Source organism: Pelophylax lessonae, assembly GCF_965119305.1.
Source record: "Pelophylax lessonae genome assembly, chromosome: 5".
NCBI classification, from domain to species: Eukaryota; Metazoa; Chordata; class Amphibia; order Anura; family Ranidae; genus Pelophylax; species Pelophylax lessonae.
This window is the reverse complement of record NC_138772.1, coordinates 234,034,237-234,055,410: the sequence shown is the minus strand read 5'-3', so window position 1 is coordinate 234,055,410 and position 21,174 is coordinate 234,034,237. Positions and strand designations below refer to the sequence as shown.

General features: G+C 46.7%; 1 protein-coding gene across 4 annotated transcripts in view; it reads left to right on the top strand.

Moving 5' to 3' along the window:
• CTNND2 (catenin delta 2) overlaps positions 1 to 21,174 on the top strand; it is a 921,118-nt gene that overhangs the window by 655,564 nt on the left and 244,380 nt on the right. The window lies entirely within an intron of this gene.

Below are 21,174 nucleotides of genomic sequence, written 5' to 3'. Positions count from 1 at the left end.
ATAGAGGACATTACTGTGTGGGAGGGCAGAGGACATTACTGTGTGTGAGGGGGGGAAGAGAACACTACAGTGTTGGGGGCAGGGCAGAGGACAATACCATGTGTGTGGGGGGCAGAGGACACTACTGTGTGGGGGAGGCAGAGGAGCAGAGAACACTACAGTGGGGGAGTATAGTACATTACTGGGGGGGATGATGTGAAAGGGGGCAGAGGACACTACTGTGGGGGGGGCGAGGCAGAGGATACTCTTGTGGGGGAGAGTGATTTAAAGCAGAGCATAAGACATAATGTGTAGTTCTTGCGGTCTTTTTATTGGGGCCTACCCCTGCTTTAGACTTTAACCTACAGTGAATACAGTATATTTCTGTGCAATACTTGCCATTTAACGCAGTGTATTTCAGTGCGCTACTGCAACTTTAACACAGTATATTTCTGTGCGTTACTGCACGTTTACCGCAGTATATTTCAGTGCATTATGTGCCATTTAATGCAGTATACTGTATTTCAGTGCATTACTGCACCTTTAACACAGTATATTTCAGTGCGCTACGTGCCGTTTAACGCAGTATATTACAGTGCATTAGTGCACGTTTAACTAGGTATATTTCTATGCGTTACTGCACATTTAACATTTCTCATTTTATGTGTAGGACTGCTGAGAATTACACCTTCTGGATTACCCTGGAATACCCTTAGCAACAGTCTGTGGAAACTTATCACTTTAGACGCTTGGCTCAGACAATGAACAGTCCAGGGGATTTGTTTTTTTGTGTTTTATTTAGAACTGGGATAGGAGAAGGGATGAGTGGGATACTCCAACTATGAACTATGCACAAAACTTGAGGACAACTAGCTGTAGTGTGTTCTCTTCAGGGTCCTACCTTGGCACCCCCTTTCACACTTGCTGTGCATGCTAGCCCCTGCCCACTGACTCTGGTGGTCCCCTTCCTGGGCAGACCCCTGGCAAGCTTCCTAGGACTCATGGACACTGTTTTTCCCAAGGTTGCCCTGCCTTCAGCTCCACTTGTCAGCATCTACTTGACCTCCTGGCTCAGCACCACACTTCTGGCTCACTAGGCCGACCGCCCGTGACCACCTTCCATACAGACAGGAGGAGAGACAGCTGTCACCCTCCTCCTGGGACCTGGCTTCCTGCCCAAAGACACCCTGTCACATGTGCCCTTGGCTTTTATAACATAACCCAGGATGCACCACTGTTGTGCCAACCCACTGGGATAGTCATAAGAGCCTGTGTTTCACTGGCTGGGTTTCCTCCATTGTCCAACAGGCTCCCCTATTGGATACAGTGGGGACACTCCCTCAGCCCAGATGAATCACAGATGGACACATGCAACAGGCCTAACTACTGATCATGCTCCCCTGATAAGCAGATGGAGCAGGCTATGGTTTACCTGCTGCTCCCCTGTTAAGCAGGTAGAGCATACTTAACCTCCCTAACTAGCACCTATCTAGGAGGGTGCTACAAGTATAATAAGTTAGAAAGTCCATATAACATTCATAACTCCCAAAGTCCACGCATAAATGGCCACTGTGGGGAAGTGCTTCCAAATCCAGGCATGCAGGTGTCAAAGTGAATCAAATCCCTCCACCAGAGACATAAGCAGCCGCTCACCTCCTTAATATGACAATATGGTCTCAATGTGCCTTCCCCAATGAAGGCACATTGAGGTTGTTGAATCTCTTCAAGATTAGGATTAGACGGAAACCTTTTTGGTTACGCCCCTGGGCAGTCCCAGAGGGTATACCACCACTTCCTGCTATAGGACTCCAGTTTTTTCGGCCTAGTCAGAAGTAAGGACCTGGCTCTCTGCTGGGATCTGCGGTCCTTGCATTTTTTCCTTTTTAAATGAAAATTTTACTTTTTCTTTATTATTTTTGTTCCCGTGTGAACTACAATCTACTGATCCTGTGTGAACTACAATCAACACCCAGACTAGGCGATGCACTGGATATTCTAGATCCTTATGGCCTTCCCAGTCTGGCCTGTGAGCACAACCCAACTATTAGCTCCGCACTTGGTTGGCCGCGACATAGCCCCACTGGACAGTGAAACACCTCATGAGGTTGCATAGTTCTGTTAACGACAGCAGTCACAATCAGAGTCGCACCGTACATTAGGGTGCAGCACCCGCAGTCCAAGAGGGTGTGGTGGACTGCTGAGAGTAGCACCCACCTGGTGACAGTGGTATGGTGAGTAGTGTCCCCCCTCTTTTCTTACGGAATTGCTGGGGTGGTTGCGGACCATCCCAGGGGATGGTAGGCCCCTCCTGTGTCTTTCCTCCCCCTCATTCTTTTCCCCCTACTCCTTAGCGGGGTTCCCCCTGCGTAGGTGCCATCATATGCCCCCTGCCCCCCCTGGCCCCTTTTGGGGGGAATGGGTGCATTTAAGTAGGGGGGCTTGTCTGGTGCTGGGCCAGAGAAGCAGTGGGTGGGAGCCGCTGCCGGCCCCCCTTTTGGGAATTTCTGTACCTGGTGCTGCGGGGGGGGTACCTTCCTGGAGTCTGTGTTTTTCCCTGGGGTGCAGTGGGGTCCAGGGTCCCGTGCAGTGCCGTGTGGTGCCGCCATTTTGCCATAGATTCTGTATTCCCGGCTCGGTGCCCATGTTTGTGTAGTCCAGCGGCCATGTTTTTGGTCTCCCCATAGAGTTTAATGGTGGCCATTTTCTTGTAGTCTGATTCAGTGATGGGCTGCGGGGGCCTCTAGTGTCAGGTCGGCGCTTCCTCTTTCCATCGCAGTGTGGCAGACTGTTTGGCGCTCTCCAGATCGGGCGGTGAGTTTCTGGGGGTACACTTCCTCTGCTGTATTCTGTGCCGTGGGTGCGCTGACTCTTGTGGTGCCCCAGTGGTGCGCGTGGGGGGGGACGGGCTGTTTTTTTTTGGAAAAAGATTTTTTTTTTCTAATTTGTGCACGGCGCAGCTCCAATTAACCCTTTGTTGTCCATGGAGCCTCTGGAGTGCGCATCACCACCTGATCCACTCCTGGAAGCTGCGGGACCCTCTGGGTCTCAGTCTGCCCTGGCAGCCATGATGGCAGCCCTGCAGTCACTAGTATCCAAAGTAGATATGGTCCTGCAGAGGAGGTCTAGCAAGAAGTGCCCCCCATCTCCATCTGTATCCTCTGCTTCCTCAGATTCTGAGGTGGATCTGGCAACCGCAAATCATCCAAGGTGACTAAGGTGTTTCCCTTTCCTGCCTATTTTGACGAGATTGTCACTAGTCAGTGGGGTTCCCCAAAATGCATGGTTGGAAAACCTAAGCGTTTCCCTAGGAGACATCCCTTTAAGGAGTCTCTCCTGAAGAAACTAACGGTTCCACTATCGGTGGACTCTCAGGTTTCCCGTCCTTTAAGGACCCCATAGACACAAAAGAACTGAGGCTCTGGTCCGGTACCACTTCATCGTGGCTGGTTCAATTTTGAGACTGGTGTTTGCTATCACCATGGTATCTCAGACCTTAACAAAATGGACTAAGATTTTATGCCAGGATCTGGAAGGGAGTCCAGGGATCAGTTGATCCACTGGTTACAGTATATTTGTGATGCATCCTAGGCCAGCAGGTTATATGGTTGAAGTACTGGTCGGTTGACCAGCCTTGTATAAAGGTGCTGACTGATTTTACTTTTGCAGGTGACAGTTTGTTTGGTGCCTCTATGGAAGAGATCCTTAAGGGCATTTCTTCCGATAGTTGCTAAGGGCAATGGAACCTCATCATAAATGTGGTCCTTTCTTCTCAGCTCAGACCTTTTGTCTGTCTGGATTTCAGGAAAAGGGTTTAAGATCCACCAGTAACTTTGCGGGAGGCTCAAAGAGACTCTGGAATTGTAAGTCCAAAGCGGGCACTTCTGGTTCTGCAGACAAGCCTTTACCAGCCTGAAGGGGCGCCCTCACCCGCATCTGGAGTGGGGGGACGTCTTCGCCTTTTTTCAGATCCCTGGACCTTGCTCATTTAGAACATATGGGTCCATGGACTCATTCGGTTTGGTTACAAGATCAAGTTTTGATCCTTGCCTCCAGCAAGGTTCTTTTCTTCCAACTTATGCCTGTCTCCTGAGCATCTACAGGGTGTCTGCAGGGCAGCGCAGGACCTTTCAACACAAGGAATTATTTTGCCTGTTCCAGAGTCGGAACGGTTTCACGTTTTTATTCAAACCTGTTTACAGTTCCCTGGAAGGAAGGCAAGGTTTGTCCGAGCTTGAATCTCAAGGCTCTGAACCACTTTGTGCGAATTCAGAAATTTCAGATGGAGTCCATCTGCACAGTAGATATTTTTACTCCATCAAGGAGATATTATGGCTTCTATCGACCTCAAGGACGCTTACCTTCATATTCCAATATAAGTCGGGCATCAGCGTTTTCTTTGTTTTCTTTGTTTTGCTTTGCCGTGGGCGAGGAGCACTATCAATTCTTGGTTTTAACTATTGTTCTCGCCTCAGCTCCTCAGGTGTTCACAAAAGTTTTGGGCCCAGTTCTGGCCTTGCTACAGCAGAAAGAGATTGCGGTACTGAGTTACCTGGATGATCTGCTTCTGCGTGCAGAGTCTTCCTCGGCTCTGGAAGCCGACTTGGACATTACTGTGCGGACTCTACAAAAGTTTGGGTGGACACTGAATTTTCAGAAATCAGCACTGACTCCGTCCACCAGGCTGGACTTCCTGGGGTTGGCACTGGACTTGTCAGCCCGGGTGTTTCTTCCTCAGACAAAACTTCTGAAGCTACAGGTTGCAGTTCCGCTCCTGTTGTCCAACCATCGGTCTTCACTCTGGACTTGCATTCAAGTGCTGGGTCTGATGGTTTCCAACTTCGAGGTGGTTCCCTTTGCCCAGTTCCACACCAGACCTCTGCAAAGATAGATTCTGATCAAATGGAACAAGGTCGCGGCGTGCTGACGTCACCTCTACGAGACGCTCAGGCGGATGTTTGAATCTGTCCGGCCGGCAGCTTCGATTCAGCGCATCTATACATGCTTCTTCTGTAAGTGCATTACTTTTTATCTTTATTTTTAAATAAACGGTTTTACACTATGGACATCTCCATTATTATTTATATGTGAACCTCGGAGCCATATCTGTGGGTCAGCCTCTATACCATCAGGGACCGGACCTGTTCACAGGGGATAGGATAACATATCCAGGGACACCCGGACTCGTGATATAGGCATTTATTTGCTTATTTCTGGTAAGCAGGGTATTCTGGTGACGGTCCCTAGGGGGTCACAAGTTATCAGAGTGATCTTATACGCCTGTTTTATCTACACTATCTGGTAATTAAATTGGGAATAAGGTGGTGGTTTTTCTTATGGCTTGTTTCATTCATTTGGGATTGCTTTGGATTGATTTGCCTTTTTTACCTTTTATCTGGTAAGCAGCCTGTGATGGTGGTGGTCTCTACTAGCACCTTTCTTTTCTGATACACACGGGAGTGGTTTATTTACACCTTCATTATACAGTATCACTCTATGTTTTTGCATTTGTTTTTCACTCCAACATCCACTTAATTGTGATCTGGGACGGCTATCGCTGGTGAGGAATCCTTCACAGATCTTCATCTGGCTTGGCTATTTACACACAAGGCTTATTATACTGCTACATCTGGTAAGCAGTAACTTCATTTATTTTCTGCACTTGTGGATTTTCGTTTGAATATTTGGACTTTTTTTGTTGATTTAATATTTATATACTTATCTAAAAATTTTTTGGGACTTATGTTGGACTCAATCTGATTTATGTTTTGTGTCACCTAGCGCAGCTTCCTCCATATACAAATGGAACAAGGACCTGCTGTCATTGGACAATCTGATCCTGTTGAGTCTGGGTTCAAGGGAGTCTCTTCTATGGTGGCTCCACTCCCCGGCCCTGCATCTGGGAAAATACTTTCGTCCCCTGTATTGGACTGTAATCACCACAGATGCCAGTCTGTCTGGATGGGGAGGTGTCTTGATAGTGTGTTCGGCCCAAGGTGTCTGGACTCGGGGCTGCCAATCAACATCCTGGAAATTCAGGCGATCAGTTTTTGTCTGTCTCAGTGGACAGATTGTCTGCAGGGATGCCCTGTGCAGGTACAATTAGACAATGCTACGGCTGTGGCATATGTCAATCATCAAGGGGGCACAAAGTGTTCCCTTGCGGCCCAGGAAGTGACCGGTATCTTGAGGTGGGCATAACAATATGTTCCGTCCCTCTCTGCTGTGCACATTCAAGGGGTAGAGAATCGGCAAGCGGACTATCTCAGTGGCGACGTTGGATCCGGGAGAATGGTCTCTTCACCCGGAGGTATTTCATCAACTGTGTCTTCGGTGGGGGACCCCCCCATGTGGAACTGCTGGCCTCCCATCTCAACAGGAAGTGCAGAGGTTCATGTCAAGGTCTCTGGGATCCTCTGGCCGACGCAGCAGACACCCTGGTTTGCCCCCTGGGTTCAGTATCGTCTGATTTTTGCCTTTCCTCCAATACAACTTCTGTCGAAACTGCTATGCAAAATTGAGGTAGAAGGGATTTGTCATGGGGTTACGTGGCAGAGCCTGACGTAAGAGGAGTGGCTTACCGGGTAACTGGCATGGCACAGGTTCACCAGAGGTTTTCACTAGGGCCCCAGATGGTGGGGATGGACTTGGCTGCTTGCTAACACCAGGTCGCGGTCCCCCGGATTCCCAGGTTGAGCCAGGATCAGGTCCAGTATCAATAGCCGGTAGCAGATAAACAGATCAGGATAAGGCAGGAGAATAGTCAGGACAAGCCAAGGTCAGGGCGGGCAGCAGGTAATCAGAATCCAAAGACAAGCTGGGTCAGATAAACAGGAACAGCAGACAATAACTCAGAGTGATCACTGGCTTTAAATAGGCCGTTTGGCGCCAAAAGCGGATTGCTTGCGAATGCGTGTTCGCGCGAACGCAAGATAGCCGCAAACTACCCATGGTAGCCTCAGCGCATGCGCATGCGCATAGGCGTTTGCCGGTTAGCGGCTCCAGTGCGCCTGCGCAGGGTATTGAGTCCCTGACATTGCCCCCCCTTTAAGGGCAACCTCCGGGTGCCCAAAAGATTCCTTTTGTGGGGATGGTTGCGGAAAAAATTTTGGATTAAGTCTTGGGCATGGAAATTCTGTACCGGTTCCCAGGTGTTTTCTTCGGGGCCATAGCCCCTCCATTTAACCAGGTATTGTAACTGATTCCTCCGTCTTCTTCAGTCTAGGATGGCCTCATCCTCAAATTCTTCGTCCCCGTTGATGGTGACAGGAGCAGGTGGTTCCGAACTTCTACCTGGAAAGGAATCAGGTACTGCAGGTTTCAAAAGTGATACGTGGAAGACCGGATATATCTTGAGGGAATCGGGTAGAGTGAGTTCGTATGATACCTCATTTAATCTCCTCTTTACTGGGAATGGGCCAATAAACTTGGGTGCCAGTTTCTTGGAAGGGCATGCCAATCGGAGGTTGATAGTGGCTAACCATGCCAGGTTGAAGAACCAACTCAAAGGTCAAAGGCCTCTTTATTGGCGGTCTGAGCCTTGGTCATGACATCCTGTAACAATTAGTTGTTCTCCTTAAGGAACTCCATGATATCCCGGGCTGCTGGCACTGTAGGTTCAGGAACAAAGCATGGCAAGAAGGATGGGTCAAACCCGTAATTAGCATAGAATGGGGACTGACCTGTAGCCGAGTGTTTGGCATTATTGTATGCAAACTCTGCTGACGGGAGTAGCGAGACCCAGTCATCTTGAACAAAGGTGGTGAAGCATAGGATATATTGCTCGAGGGTCTGGTTGGTCCTCTCAGTCTGCCCGTTAGTCGGGGGATGGTATGCGGAGGACATTGACAACTTGATCTTCAATGAGTCACATAAAGCTCTCCAGAAGCGAGAAGTAAATTGAACACCTCTATCCGACACAATGTCCATTGGAACCCCGTGGAGTCTTACAATCTCTTTGATAAAGACCTGCGCCGTCTCGAGCACGGAGGGTGTGCTCTTTAGTAGTATGAAATGAGCCATTTTCGACAGACGGTCCACTACCATGAAGATTGCAGAATAACCGTCTGAAGGAGGAAGTTCCACAATGAAATCCATGGCAGTCATCTTCCATGGTCTGTCAGGGACTGGTAGTGATCTGAGCAGGCCCCATGCCTTGTTTCAGGTTGTCTTGCTTCGTGTGCAGATAGTACAGGAGGAGACATACTGCTTAAACACTTCTCTAAGTCGGGCCACCAGAACGTGTGTTGAACAAGATCTAGGGTCTTGTCCATCCCAAAATGGCCAGCCATCGGGTGGTCATGACAAAGTCCCGGGATGGACACCCGGGCACTTTCTGGAACAAAAATTTGTTCTCCTCTCCATAGCAATCCATTTCTGGGTACCAGTACAGTTCCATGAGGATGGGGAGCATTTATTGTGGCTTGTCTCAGAGAGGTAAGAAGGTCAAATTGTAATAGCAGGAAATTACCTCTAGTTAAGATGGTGTCAGGTACAAGGATTTCTTTAGAACTGTGGTACATTAGGGAGAGAGCATTGGGTTTCATATTCATGGGACCGGGTCGGTACGTTATATGGAACGAAAATCGGGAAAAAAAAAGTGCCCATCGTGCTTGGCGAGGTCTCAGGGGTTTGGCTGTCCTCAAATACTTCAGGTTCTTATGATCAGTGTAGATGAGTATGGGATGTGCCGCCCCTTCCAACAGGTACCTCCACTCCTCCAGGGCGGTCTTGATGGCAAGGAGTTCCCGATCCCCTACATCATAGTTCCTCTCCACAGGAGAAAGTTTACGGGAGAAGAAAGCTACCGGATGGATCAGGTACTTGAGGCCTTGACGCTGGGAGATGACTGCTCCTACTGCGATTTCCGAGGTGTCAACTTCAAGGATGTAAGGCAGGGCAGGATCCGGGGTGGCTGAGGATAGGGGCAGAAGTGAACAGCTCCTTTAGGGTTGTAAATGCGACTTGAGCCTCGGGAGACCAGTGGAAACGGGTACCCTGTTTGATGAGCAGGGTAATAGGGGCAATGATAGAGGAGAACCCCTTGATAAATTTCCTGTAGAAATTTGCGAATCCTATGAAACGCTGAGTCCCCGTCTTATCCACAGGTGCAGGCCAATCCAGGATGGCGGAGAGCTTCTGAGGGTCCATTTTGACCCCTTCAGAGGAGATTACTAGACCGAGGAACTGGATACTTTGCTGTTCAAACTCGCATTTCTCAGGTTTTGCGTAGAGCCTAGACAGGGGAACGTATCTCCTTATCAGTGTCCATACAAAGTAGAGTGCTAGGAGCACTATAGTGTACTGGCAGGCAATGATTCTGGACTGGAACTTGACGTCTCCAGAAGTCCAATTTATTTGTGGGTTGTGCGCTTGCAACCAGGGTAACCCCAGAATAACGGGGAACAAGGGAGAAGAGATGGCATCCAGGCACAACAACTCCTTGTGACCTTCGAAGGGTGACCACAGGCAATGGAGGAGTTTCTTGAGTTACTGGCCCAGACTTGATGTGGGACCCATCCGCTAGGAAGATGGAGAGTCCTTGCGACTTGGGTCGAAGTGGGATGCGTTGTTGTGCAGCAAAGGTGAGGTCAATGAAGCAGCTGCATGCCCCCGGAATCAATTATAGCGGTGACAGGGATCGGGCCTTCTGGAAGCTGGAATGAGATAGAGAGAGCCAGGTGAGTGGTATTGTTGACAGAAACTGGGTAACTTGAGGGAGATATAGAAAGACACTTATGCATCTTTGCTGGGCATGAGCGTACAAAGTGTCCAGCTTCTCCGCAATACAGACACAGATTGTTCTGACGTTGCCGTAAGCGCTCTTCTGCCGATAAGGAGGGACGCATGAGCTCAAGTTGCATCGGCTCTGAAGTATCCGATTCAGGAGTAACCGGAGCTGCGCTGCTGGGACGGGAATCAGAGGAGAAGGTGTGGACGGGATTAGGAACCCGTGGCCTCATCCAGACTGGGCGGGTCTGTTGCGTGGACCTCTCTGCTCTGCGTTCACGGAGCCGGCGGTCTATCCGTATGGCCAAGGCGATTAATGCCTCCAGGGTTTCAGGTATGCCCATTTGGGCCAGCTCATCCTTCAAACTTTCTGACAGACCCAGGCGGAACTGATGTCGCAAGGCTGCGTCGTTCCAGTGAGTTTCCGTACTCCAACGCCTAAAGTCGGTGACGTAATCCTCCACGGCTCTACGGCCTTGATGAAGTGCGGTGAGCGCGGTTTCTGCGGTAGCAGTGCGCTGCGGGTCTTCATATAACTGCGCCATTGCATTAAAGAAAGCCGACATGGTGTCCAGCTGGTTACTGCGCTCTTCAAGCAGGCGGTGAGCCCAGGACTGAGGTTCACCTTGAAGCAGGGATATGATGAACCCCACTTTGGCTGCTTCCAAGGAGAAGGTTCGGGGTTGCAGGGAGAAGTATAGCTCACAGGCATTGCGGAAGGCTCTGAACTTACTCCAATCCCCAGAAAACCTTTCCGGCGTAGGGACCCTTGGCTCAGGAGGCAGCATCACCTCCGTTGGACCCGAGGAATGCCCAGAGGGAGCCATGGAAGCAGCAGAAACTGTAGGGTCTGTGGAGGAGGTTAGGGACTGAACACGACCCTCCAACTGGGTATAGCCCTCCTGCAGAGACTTAACGGCTTGGGTGAGGGCCGCGAGATGCTGGCAGATGTCGTCCATAGGAGAGGCTCCTCTAGCAGGCTCAGTCATGGCTGTGTGATACTGTCACGGGGTAACGTGTCAGAGCCTGACTTAAGAGGAGTGGCTTACCGGGTAACTGGCGTGGCACAGGTTCACCAGAGGTGCGGAGTCTAAGTGTTAGCCGGTTTTCACTAGGGCCCCAGATGGTGGGGATGGACTTGGCTGCTTGCTAACACTAGGTCGCGGTCCCCCGGATTCCCAGGTTGATCCAGGAGCAGGTCCAGGACAAATAGCCGGTAGCAGATAAACAGATCAGGATAAGGCAGGAGAATAGTCAGGACAAGCCAAGGTCAGGGCAGGCAGCAGGTAATCAGAATCCAAAGACAAGCCGGGTCAGGTAAACAGGAACAGCAGATAATAAACAGGCACAGGGTACAGGAGATATAAAAGAAGTGGGGGTAATGCTGCGCTAAAACATCAATATCAAATGTAGCTAAAATGAAATTATACATGATACATATAAAATGCTGTATAAAAATGAGTCACATAGACTAAAATCACATAGACTGAGTACAGCTGCCAACACCTGACCTTAACTTAGAAAATAGGATCATAGAATAACATGTAATATATGTGGTGTAGCGCTCTTAATAATAAAATTGAACTGCACAGTCCAAATAAAAATTCATAAGATCAAACTAATGGAAATCAAGTACATCCGAGAAAAATGTGCTCCCCGAAGTAAATGCCAAACTTTCCACGATCCAAAAGCCCAGTGCATAGAGACCACCACCAAGAGATAGAAATGGCCCCTTACCGCAATGCAATGATCCCCGCCACAGAGATCATTTCCAGCCTGTATCACAAATCAGAAGAACCATGCAGATGGTAGACCAATTCGCAGTGATATCCACATCAGCTCCGCTCGGTATATGTGCATGTATAAAAAAAGGGAACAACTCCCATAGTGAAGTACAGTAGCTAATTTTATTAATGCACGAACTAAACAGTGGCAACGCCACGATGGGACACACGAGGGGACGCGGCGGCCATTTTCTTGGTTGGGATCCAGGTCCCGGGATTACTCCTAAGAGATATACGCTGTATTATCTCCTTCCAAATGTGAGTTGCCACTTTTTAGTTCGTGCATTAATAAAATTAGCTACTGTACTTCACTATGGGAGTTGTTCCCTTTTTTTATACATGCACATATACCGAGCGGAGCTGATGAGGATATCACTGCGAATTGGTCTACCATCTGCATGGTTCTTCTGATTTGTGATACAGGCTGGAAATGATCTCTGTGGCGGGGATCATTGCATTGCGGTAAGGGGCCATTTCTATCTCTTGGTGGTGGTCTCTATGCACTGGGCTTTTGGATCGTGGAAAGTTTGGCATTTACTTCGGGGAGCACATTTTTCTTGGATGGACTTGATTTCCATTAGTTTGATCTTATGAATTTTTATTTGGACTATGCAGTTCAATTTTATTATTACGAGTGCTACACCACATATATTACAGGGTACAGGAGAGCTGATGATTACACAGCAATGACTCAGAGTGATCACTAGCTTTAAATAGGCCTTTTGGTGCCAAAAGCGGATTGCGTGCCCATGCGTGTTTGCGCAAATGCAAGATAGCCGCGAACTACCCATGGTAGCCTCAGTGCATGCGCATGCGCATAGGCGTTCGCTGGTTAGCGGCTCCAGTGCGCCTGCGCAGGGTATTGAGTCCCTGACAGGATTCCAGTCATTATGTTGGCACCAGACTGGCCTCGCCGGTCTTGGTATGCAGGCCAGGTAAGGCTGGTAGCAGACGTCCCTTGGAAACTTCCTCTCAGGGAAGATCTTCGTTCTCAGGGACCAATCTTCCATCCTGCTTTGCGGTTGCTGGCTTTAACAGCCTGGCTATTGAAAGCCAGGTGCTGAAGAACAGAGGGCTGTCAGAATCTGTGATTCCTACATTGTTAAAAGCTAGGAATTCTACTTCCAGGAAGGGTTATTATAGAGTTTGGAAGGTGTACATTACTTGTTGTGAGTCTCAGGGGGGTTTCTCCCCACTCCTTTTCTGTGTCTCGCCAGTTGGCATTTCTGCAATTAGGTGTAGATCAACGTTTGGCTCTGGGCACCTTTAAGGGCCAGATTTCTGCCTTGGCTATATTTGTCCAAAGGCCGTTGGTGGCAAAGTCCTTGGTTTTGGTACTGTCGGTGCTTCAAAAGCCTCCTTTTGAAAAAATATTTGAGAACTTCCTCTGCTCACTCTGTCGCAGAAGGTGGCTTTCTTGGTAGATATTACTTTGTCGATATTACGTCGGGTGTCGAAGTTGGCTGCATTGTCCTGTTGGTCACCTTACCTGGTGATTCATAGGGACAAAGTGGTTTTGCGATCCTATCAGGCTTTCCTTCCAAAGATTGTCTCGGGGTTTCATTTGAATGAAGATATTGTGTTACCATCCCTATGTCCTAACCCGAAACATCCTAAGGAAATTGCCTTAAATTACTTGGATGTGGTAAGGGCTATTTGGGTGTACCTGGCAGTGGCTGAACCGATTAGAAAATCTGATTCTTTGTTCTTACGGATGGACCTTGTAAGGGACCATTTCCATGTGGATTAGGCAGACTGTGGTGTAGACCTATTCTATTAAGGGTCAGGTTCCTCCTTTCCATGTTAAAGTGCATTCTACGAGGGCGCTTAGTGTCTCCTGGGCCTTCTGTCTTCAGGCATCAGTGGTTCAGGTGTGCAAGGTGGCTACGTGGTCGTCTGTACACACATTCACAAAGTTTTATAAGGTGGATGTACTTGCATGTTCGCATGCAGCGTTTGGCTGCAAAGTTTTGCAGGTTGCGTTTGCAGAGGCTTCCGCTTCTTGAGGGTGTCATTTTTTACTGGTGTTGAGCTCCTGTTGTTGTAGTTGAGCTCCTGTTTTTACCTGGTTGCCTATGTTTTGCCTTGTGGGGAATTCTGCATATTGTTGTGTTTTTTCCCACCCCTCATTTTGACACTGCTTTGGAACATCCCAATGGTCTGAAGACATGGGGCTGTGTCCGTCAGTGAACGAAAGGGAAAACTGGATTTTTGTCTTACCGTAAAAATCCTTTTCTCTGAGGTTCACTGACAGACACAGCACCCGCCTCTCTGTTGTGTTATATGTTCTTCTGACACTGCTTGTTACAGACTGGAGTCCTATAGAAGGAAGTGATGGTATAGCCTCTGGGACTGCCCCAGGGATGTAACCAAAAAGGTTTCCGCCTAGTCTTATGTAGCAGGTTTTCCAGGCCTGTAGCCTGATGTGGGTCTGCTATCGGTACTGGTTACCCCTCCAGCCCTTGTGAGCTGCGACCCTGGGTGTGAGCATTGAGACATTGACAACTCTGGCATCTTTGTTTTGTTGTTATATTGTATTTAAGGGGATGGGAGAAGGGAATGAGTGGGATACTCCTTTAGGCTCAACTAAATACAATTGTGGGACTTTCCTGGCAAAAATGCCTGTTAGCGCTGTCTTGACGCCAGCCAACGCTAGCCAACACTTCCTGACGCTTGAACACTGTGTATCATGGAAAACTGTGCTGGATCCTCGACTTTAGTCCAGAAGATCCAGGACTGTAGAACTGCTTGACTTGTAACACTGCTATAGCTCAAAGTCACTGAATGGCTCCCTCCAGCACTGCACTGGCTGAGAAAGAGGAGCTTTCTGTAAGTTCCTGTACTGCTGCCACTCTCAGCTGGCACCCTTTACACTTCAAGCTCTTCAGGGTCCACTGACTATGTACCCCCTCTGTCACTTCAGGGTCCTCAACCTAGGTACCCCCTTTCACCACTAGCTGGCACTGGATCCCCGAACCTCTTCCTCAATGGTCCCCTCTAACTTCAGGCAGACCCCCAGGGGCAATCCTCAGTACTCACCTGTGTAGGCTTTCCTGGGACTGGACCCCTCTCACTCTCCACAGGTTCTCGGCACACCAGATCCCCTCAGCTTAGCTCAGCGCTCTCTGGGTCTTCAGGCAGCACCCTTAGATCATCAGACAGGAGGACTCTGCTGGGACTCTGCTCCCGCCAAAAACCTTGTGTCATGCACCACCCCCAAACTTAAACCCACTCCCAGAATCCTTTGCAGCACAATCTGCCTTCTGGGGTAGTTACAGGCCTGGATGTGTCCCCTGATTGGGTTTCCTCCACCGCCCTATGGGAAGCCTCTCACAGGAGCCAGTGGGGAGACTCCCCCTTCAGCAGGCACACCTAGAAACCATGACACCCGGACTAATAAATCACAGCCCTGCTGTTTGGCAGACAAGGCCCACTATACCTTTACCTAGCACCTACCTGTAGGGTGCTACACTTACTACTGAAGAGAGAGTAGCATAAAGCCCAATGGTCTGAAGAAATGGAGCTGTGTCTGTCAGTAAATCTCAGAAAAAAGGATTTTACATTAGGACAAAAATCCAGTTTTTTAACAAACAAAAATTAAGACTATCCAACAGGAACTTTTTGTGTCTCCTTGTCAGATCTGAATTAGCTAGAGCCCATTCAACTGATGTCAAAGCGCCATCATGGCCAATAATAGTATACAATGAGCTGATATCAACTGTTTCAAGAAACTAGAGGGGTTACTAGTTAAAGTTTCCAAAGTTTGTATAATATGTTTGGTGTCTTTAAGATAGGCATCAGTTTTTGTGACCAAGGGTTAGCGATTAAAATCAATATACTGTCCCAACTGGGCAGCGACAGAATCGATCCCATTCACTATAGGGCAACCAGGGGGTTGTTCTATACCTTTGTGCATCCTCAGCAGAAAATATATAATGGGGGTTCTGAAAAACAATGGCGCAAGATATAAAGACTCCTAATGATTCAGAACTCCCCTTTTCTTACCCTTATTAATGAGAATATGTAATTTATCTTTGAATTTCAACATGGGGTCACTCCTCAGCACCTGATACATTTCTCAATCCTCAGGGAGATGATTAATTTCCTCTTGGTGATAGGTTTAACTTAAAAACTACAACCCCCCCGCTTTGTCTGCCTATCGAATTATAATATCTTTCCTGTTCTCTAGCAAAGAAATCGCCTTTTTATGTACTGATTGTCGTTAACTTTTTTAATATTGAGAAATTTCACATCATATTCCTGAACACTTCCAAATGTTTATTGTCCATGCCAGAGGGACTGAATATGGACTTATTCCTAAAATTTGAATGTAAATCTTCTGGCTAGACAGCGTTCCTCTGTATTGGATTGAACAAAAAATATTTGTTAATACTCAGGCTCTGCATATACTTTTGAGCATTAATATAGGTTTGAAACTTATTGAAATCGCTCACAGGGGCGAATTTGAGACCACTATCAAGGACTCCTATTTCGTCCTCTGTGAGAGAAACCCCACTAAGATTATAAATTCCTGTGCCTAATGAGGTATTTGCCTTTTGTATTCTTCTCCCCCCCCCCCTCTACTTCCTCTGTCTATTCTTTTTTCTCTGGTTTCGTTTTTTGTTTCCTATAGGGCCTTGACTTTGGACCTATATTAATGTTCACAAGTATATGTGGAGCCTGAGTATTAAAAAAATATTTTTTGTCCAATCCAGTACAGAGGAACGCTGTTCAGCCAGAAGGTTTACATTTGAATCATAGGAATAAGTCCGCGTTTAATTCTCCTTTAGAATTAGTGTCTCAAAGCATTTTAGAATCTCCCCAATATGGCCCCTAAGATGCTCAATAGGGTTTAGGTCTGGAGACATGCTTGGCCAGTTCATCACCTTTACCCACAGCTTCTTTAGCAAGGCAGTGGTCGTCTTGGAGGTGTGTTTGGGGTCATTATCATGTTGGAATACTGCCCTGCGGCCCAGTCTCCGAAGGGAAGGGATCATGCTCTGCTTCAACATGTCACAGTATATGTTGGCATTCATGGTTCCCTCAATGAACTGTAGCTCCCCAGTGCCGGCAGCACTCATGCAGCCCCATACCATGACACTCCCATCACCATGCTTGACTGTAGGCAAGACACACTTGTCTTTGTACTCCTCACCTGGTTGCCACCACACACGCTTGACACCATCTGAACCAAACAAGTTTATCATGGTCTAATCAGACCACAGGACATGGTTCCAGAAAACCATGCCCTTAGGCTGCTTGTTTGCAGCAAACTGTTTGCGGGCTTTCCTGTGCATCATCTTTAGAAGAGGCTTCCTTCTAGAATGACAACCATGCAGACCAATTTAAAGCAGTGTGCGGCGTACGGTATGAGCACTGACAGGCTGAACCCCCCCCCCCCTCCACCCCTTCAACCTCTGCAGCAATTCTGGCAGCACTCATACGTCTATTTCCGGAAGACAACCTCTGGATATGATGCTGAGCACGTGCACGTGCACGTGCAACTTCTTTGGTCAACCATGGCAAGGCCTGTTCTGAGTGGAACCTGTCCTGATAAACCGCTGTATGGTCTTGGCCACCTTTCTGCAGCTCAGGCGATCTTTTTGTAGATTGTAAGTTGTAAAAGGCTAGCGCTGAGGATTAAAATTATTAGAATAAAATAGGGTGAGCTGCTGCTCGGTATAAGGAAGGGACGTGCCTTAAAAAGTGTAAAATATAAAACTACCTGCGCTGCTCCCCGAACCAAATAAGTATATATATATATATATATATATATATATATATATATATATGTATAAATAAATATTGTGCTTAAGGTGCTAGTGCTTAACTCAATATGCGTAATACCTATATCAAAATTACCAGTCCATATGTATAAATAACAAACGTGAATAAATAAATATGACACAATAAATGTGAACGGTTGTCTTCTTCTTGTGCTCAAAAGATTAGAAACAGTGACAGTCTTTGTGCATAAACATAAGTCCAAAGTGCTGCGTGCTCATATAAAAAGTGCTGGTGCTCTCTTTACACGAGTAGGTGCTCCCCTCTTGGTCCCCTACTCACCAGAAGCCAAATAATAAAGCGCTTTCAGAATATCCTTTGAAGATAAATGCCTTATTGGACCACCAATTCAACAGCTTTGAAGATATACTGTAGATCACAACATCCAGGTGATGCTCAAAAAAGAAAGAGATGCTGGCATCGTGAAGTATGTAAAAAACTTTATTCGATGCACACAATACAGGTTACACTTACAATTTAGCAGAGGTTCACACGCCTGAAAACCATCCCACGGGTCGCCACTCAGAAGGCTGTACTCACTCCCCGTGTCCCCGTAATCCGGAAGTTGGATGCAGTCAGGCGTAGTATGTATTCGGACGAATAGCTTGACGCGTTTCGCTCCTCACACAGAGCGTTATTCGTCTCGAATGCATACTATATTTATATGGTACACTAATTCCATAATTGCAGACACCTAGAGGAACCGGAAGTAGAATGCCGCCATCTTGGAACTTCCATCATGACATACTTCCTGTTCATTACCATCTGACTATATCCTTAACTTTCTCTATAATGACTACGGATATATTCCTCATTAATCTGATCTTAACCCCCTTCTTTGAATTAAAATCCTGATTGGATATCATATACTCCTTAGGTTCGAGTTTTAATGTATTATGAACTTCATGGCGAGACAGGAAGTAGGGAGGCCGCCATCTTGGGACTCCTATTATGACCCACTTCCTGTACAGCGCCATCTTGCTATACCCTTCTTCTTACATACATAAGCTGCGGACATGTACTGTGTGTTATGCGCCTTCCTCACACTCCTCACAGATCAATGCCACGTTATTAGGGTGCTTTTATATTGTGGGCTGGACTGTTATGTGTAAATTGTCGGTAATGGCATTGCGGCGAAACCGGAAGTAAGGAAGCCGCCATCTTGGGACACCTAACATACCCAAGATGGCGGCTTCCTTACTTCCGGTTTCGCCGCAATGCCATTACCGACAATTTACCCATAACAGTCCAGCCTACAATATAAAAGCACCCTAATAACGTGGCATTGATCTGTGAGGAGTGTGAGGAAGGCGCATAACACACAGTACATGTCCGCAGCTTATGTATGTAAGAAGAAGGGTATAGCAAGATGGCGCTGTACAGGAAGTGGGTCATAATAGGAGTCCCAAGATGGCGAAGATGGCGGCCTCCCTACTTCCTGTCTCGCCATGAAGTTCATAATACATTAAAACTCGAACCTAAGGAGTATATGATATCCAATCAGGATTTTAATTCAAAGAAGGGGGTTAAGATCAGATTAACATAGTCATTATAGAGAAAGTTAAGGATATAGTCAGATGGTAATGAACAGGAAGTATGTCATGATGGGAGTTCCAAGATGGTGGCATTCTACTTCCGGTTCCTCTAGGTGTCTGCAATTATGGAATTAGTGTACCATATAAATATAGTATGCATTCGAGACGAATTCACTTTTGATGACGCTCTGTGTGAGGAGCGAAACGCGTCAAGCTATTCGTCCGAATATATACTACGCCTGACTGCATCCAACTTCCGGATTACGGGGACACGGGGAGTGAGTACAGCCTTCTGAGTGGCGACCCGTGGGATGGTTTTCAGGTGTGTGAACCTCTGCTAAATTGTAAGTGTAACCTGTATTGTGTGCATCGAATAAAGTTTTTACATACTTCACGATGCCAGCATCTCTTTCTTTTTTGAGCATCACCTGGATGTTGTGATCTACAGTATATCTTCAAAGCTGTTGAATTGGTGGTCCAATAAGGCATTTATCTTCAAAGGAGATTCTGAAAGCCCTTTATTATTTGGCTTCTGGTGAGTAGGGGACCAAGAGGGGAGCACCTACTCGTGTACAGAGAGCACCAGCACTTTTTATATGAGCACGCAGCACTTTGGACTTATGTTTATGCACAAAGACTGTCACTGTTTCTAATCTTTTGAGCACAAGAAGAAGACAACCGTTCACATTTATTGTGTCATATTTATTTATTCACGTTTGTTATTTATACATATGGACTGGTAATTTTGATATATGTATTACGCATATTGAGTTAAGCACTAGCACCTTAAGCACAATATTTATTTATACATATATATATATATATATATATATATTTATATATATATATATATATATATATACTTATTTGGTTCAGGGAGCAGCGCAGGTAGTTTTATATTTTACACAATCTTTTTGTAGAGCAACAATTATTTTTTTCAGATCTTCAGAGAGTTCTTTACCATGAGGTGCCATGCTGAACTTTCAGTGACCAGTATGAGAGACTGAGAGCGATAACGCCAAATTTAAACATACCTGCTCCCCATTCTCACCTGAGACCTTGTAACACTAATGAGTCACATGACACCGGGGAGGGAAAATGGCTAATTGGGCCCAATTTTGACATTTTCACTTGGGTGTGTACTCACTTTTGCTGCCAGTGGTTTAGACATTAATGGCTGTGTGTTACTTTGATGGGACAGCAGAATTACACTGTTATACAAGCTGTACACTTAATACTTTACATTGTAGCAAAGTGTAATTTCTTCAGTGTTATCACATGAAAAGATATAAAATATTTACAAAAATGTGAGGGTTATACTCACTTTTGTGAGATACTCTATAGACATGGCATAAAGTCTCCAGAGAAGCAATACAAGAACAGCTTTTAAACAAAATAAAGAGTGAATAATATTGATCAACTTTATCTTAATGGAAGATTAAAGGTCTTGGGGATTATATTTCTATCTGAAGAAGCTCATAGCTGCTTTTGTGTGTGGGTGGGCTGCCTCTGGGATACCTAATAGGCATTGTTGATGACAGCAGGGAGGTCAAAGGGTATCCTATGCTTGCCCTTAATGCGGCTTAGGACGTAGGCTAGGAGAATAAAGAATTGGACGGGCTAGAGGGTGTAAGAGGGAAGACACATGTAGGGAATGGGAGCCAAGCTGAAGATCTTTCTGTGTTTTTGGGAGAGGAGTGGGAAAATAGGGGAAAGACAAAGAGGGTTAGAGGATTTGGGGATGAGGAAGGAAGCAGAGGTAATTAAGAAAAACCAAGAAGAAAAAAAAGGGGGGTAGGAGGAATTCGGGACCTAGTGGACATCCTTCTCCCATGATAAAAGTGAATTATTTATTTATTTTTTATAAAAATGTTGCTTTTAATGGGTTGTTTGGGTATAACCTCAGGAGTTTATGAAGTGCAACCAGCAAGTATATTTTAAGAAATTTGGACGGGGTCTCTCTGGCCTGGTGAATAAGGTCCTCCATTTCTGCTATTTTCTTAACTCTGAATCCATTCAGCTATTGATGGTTGTTTTTTTTTTTCTTTCCAATGTAAAGGAATACACGTTTTGCAGCGTTGATTAGGTGAAGGACTAGGGATTTTTGATAGTGCACTTGGGGTATAGAAGCGTGGTGTAGGAGGTATTGTGCTGGGTTGTAATCAGGTGTGTAGGAAGTAATGTTAGACATCAGAAGATGTACTTCCTTCCAAAATTGTTGTATGGCTGGACATGCCCACCCATTGCAACACCAACATAGGGGTGAGATGCCGGAGTAGTATTTGTGAAGTTTATCAGGTGTTCTGTACCATCTCAAATAGATTTTAAACCCAGTTTCCTGTGCAGAGACATTGGTCAATCCCTTG